The sequence below is a fragment of the Cupressus sempervirens genome, chromosome 5, assembly GCF_028749045.1.
Source record: "Cupressus sempervirens isolate cs-2001-9-10 chromosome 5, ASM2874904v1, whole genome shotgun sequence".
Classification (NCBI taxonomy): domain Eukaryota; kingdom Viridiplantae; phylum Streptophyta; class Pinopsida; order Cupressales; family Cupressaceae; genus Cupressus; species Cupressus sempervirens.
Genome location: NC_143122.1, coordinates 385,442,826 through 385,446,229, shown reverse-complemented (window position 1 = coordinate 385,446,229; position 3,404 = coordinate 385,442,826). Strand labels below are relative to the sequence as shown.

At 34.2% G+C, this 3,404-nt stretch overlaps 1 pseudogene across 1 annotated transcript; it reads right to left on the bottom strand.

Moving 5' to 3' along the window:
* Positions 1-254: 254 nt before the first annotated feature.
* LOC149556389 (cytochrome P450 716B2 pseudogene) lies at positions 255-2,727 on the bottom strand (annotated as a pseudogene). Its single transcript, XR_016364546.1, has 3 exons — positions 1,761-2,727; positions 1,286-1,473; positions 255-548 (listed from the first exon to the last, which is right to left on the bottom strand). The product of XR_016364546.1 is annotated as a cytochrome P450 716B2 pseudogene (transcript).
* Between the last annotated feature and the right edge of the window lie 677 nt (positions 2,728-3,404).

The following is a 3,404-nucleotide window of genomic DNA, read 5'->3' as shown; positions in this document are numbered from 1 at the left end:
ATTAATATGTAGACAATCAAGAGGTAAAGAAAATATCAATGCTAATGGTTTGTAATAGCAATGAAATATTTTCAATAATAGAAAAGGGGTTCAGTTACAACTCGTTACATAAAAACAACTAAAAATCCTAGGCCATCCCTTGAAAACAATATAGACATACGTTTTGAGGGCTATATAAAATGCTTGCCCATTATCTCTTGATCATTTCTTGATGGGAATATACATACTTCATAAGTGTTATAACTTCAATACAATCAAACATCTTTAGAATGAAGCTTAATTGCTAAATTCTTTGTAGGCTTTGGCAGGGGATCACAAATTATTTTTTCATCAAGAAACATGATAGACCATTTATATTTAGACACTAAGTGATGTAAAAATATAATTGTTTCTATCTTTGCAAAATCATAACCTGGGCAAATTCTAGGACCTGCAGCAAATGGTAGATATGTATAAGGTGGTGGTTGCTTGCCAAAATGAGTAGGATCAAAGTTTTGTGGCTCCTTGAAAACTTCTTCATCCCAATGTGTGGTAGTTGTCCAAAATATCTATCCAATTTTGACACAGAGAAATTATACTTTAAAGTCAAAGATATGATAAATATAAACCTATTAAATTGAATGTACAAACTAACCAAAAATTGCAACTTTCCACTTCAAATAGTTAATTATTTCTGTAAAAGGTATACCTTGTCTAAATACTTCAATTCATGCTTCCATAAATCAATAAAAAACTACATTATGATCATTTTTGTTTCCTCTTTAAATTTAAGTATAAATTAATTTTCTATACATGCAAATTGATTATTCTTTTGTAGAGTAAGAAGTTTTTAAACAAATAAGAGAATATAAACTTAGTTAATATCTATGCTTGTGATCAATGATTAATCATTTTATATTTATGATATCTTAAACTATGATTCAAAATTTATCATTGTTACCTAAATTTTATAGGTTTTCTCTATTGAATTTAATGAATTATAGAATCTACAATAAATATTATGCTATTGATATTTATATTCAAAATAGTTTTTTAACTAAAAGAGGGGTAAATTTTTTATTGAATACCAAAGAGAACATGACAACAAAGGAAACAAAGAGCACTAAAGAGCTTTATCCTAGTCAACAAGTTGAGCCAGCGTATGACATAAGTCAGGGGGAAGCATCTTATGATCAACGATGTTCTAATCTGGCTTTAATGATATAGAATTTTTTCCTACCCAATTTAATGGAATTATACTATATTTAAACACTTTCTATTAGTTTTACTTCTTTTAGAAACAAACCTGCCATCCTTTAGGAATTGTATAGCCTCCATATTCTACATCTTGAAGAGCTGTCTTGAATCCACCAAATAGAGGAGGGGTAAACCGCAATGTTTCTTGAGCTACCTTCCATGTATACTTCATTTTCTGGATATCTTCCCATTGAAGAGGTCCATTTGGTTCTTTCCCTGATAGAACCTCTTTTTGCTCTACGACACGATGCAAAACATAGATTATAATCATTATGAAACTCATTAATAATTTTCCTAATAGAAGCTTAACGTGCTTCGCATCACAATGAAATAACACTACTTTATAATCATCTAGCTATCTATCTAATGATAGATCATTTAGTGTGATCTAAAGTAAAAACTATTGATCCTTATGAACTCTCTAAGAAACCCATTTAGTAGTTTTCCTAATAGAAGCTGAGATAAAATGAAATACAGATTGAACCACTGAATTTAGATCAAGCAAAAGAAGAAAACTAACCAACCTTGAAGAATATTATGGTAGACTGTGGGATTCAAAGCCAAGAATCTGACAAGCTGGGTGAAAAGAACAGTAGTATTATCATGGCCTGCCAGCATGACCACGAGCGTGTTATCTATGATCTCATCATCAGCCAGGGGTGTATCATTCTCATCCTTTATACTCAACAAGCATGACATCAAGTCTTGTGAGGGAGAGGCTTTTCCTTCTTGCAGCTCTTTCCTCCTGCTCTCCACGAAGACTGATAAACGCCTATATAATCTCTCTCGTGCCTTCAAGCTTCCATTAAAAGTTGTTCCAGGCAAATTCAGGGGAAGAGCCCAGCCACCCTTTAAAAGTGGAGTGATATCACTGGCTAGAGCCTTTCTCTCATCTTCATCCTCAAGACCAAACAGAAGATCACATGCAACACGAAATGTAAGCGAATACATCAAGGGGGCAACTGTAACACTCTCTTTTCCTTCCCAATTCTCAGCAAAATGTTGCAATATACCTGATTCCATTCTACTCACGAATTTCTGCAGGGCTTCAGGCTTCATGAATGTCATGATGGCTCCTCTGATTCTCTTGTGATCATCTACGGGAAGATCAAACAAGTTCTTGGGCCCAAGAAGCCTGGTCATGGTAGAAGTCTGCTTGTTGCTGATCATGGTGTAATCATGTTGAAAGACGAAGCGGTTGCCTGGTTGCCCTGTGATAACAATTGTGGGGCGCCCCATTAATGAGGTTTTGAAGACATGGCCATATTTTGAGAGCTTCTGATGAACCCACTCGTTGGCTTTGTTAGCCTTGTATGCTTTCATGAATTGCAGGGTTTCTCCTATCAGTGGAAGCCCTAGATTTCCAGGAGGAAGGTTTTTGCCTCTTCCCCTGGTTAGCATCTTGACTGCCATGAGAAATAGAATTGAAGCAATTGAGATGGTCCATAGCAGGGGAATCTGATCACTGGTAAAATGCTGAGAAGCCATTAGAGCTTTAGTCATGAAAGCTTCCTTGGCAAACTCCATTAGTAGGGTTAATGGATTTGATATGCAGGGGGTCATGAAAGCTTTTATTAATTCCAGTGGATCATGCCTTCATGAACAAATGGGCAAGATTATTTCGGAGAATTACTTGTTTGTTAGCAGATGTTCGGCAGGGGAATATTCTTGTGAGCTTATGTGTGTTCGGCAAGGGTATATATTTTTGATTCAGGTAACTGTCTGTGATGTCACCTTGTTATTTGTGCATCAGGGTGACATTATCAGAAAGTTACCTTAATCAAACATATATTGATAGTATCGATTTGTTAGACAGTCAAATACCGGAGTTAACTATGAAGATGGTTAATTAGAGGGGGTTAACTTACACTAGCATTTTTGGTGTTTTCTTGATTTAAAATTATATCAATCTTTGGTTATTTTACTTAGTTTTTAATTATTTCAGCAAGGGAAAAGGACTTCTTAATTTTATTTAATGGTCTCTTGTCAAACATTGTTTTCATCTAGACATTAAATTAATACATTTTTTTATAGCATATAAAATATTGTTAGCTAGAAAGCATATGTATGTCAAAGAACATGTTTTTGAAAATCTTGAAAGAGGTTCTAATAGTTGTGATAAGAGTTGTTGATTTAATATTGTATGTCTTGTTTGATGTCTAATTCTT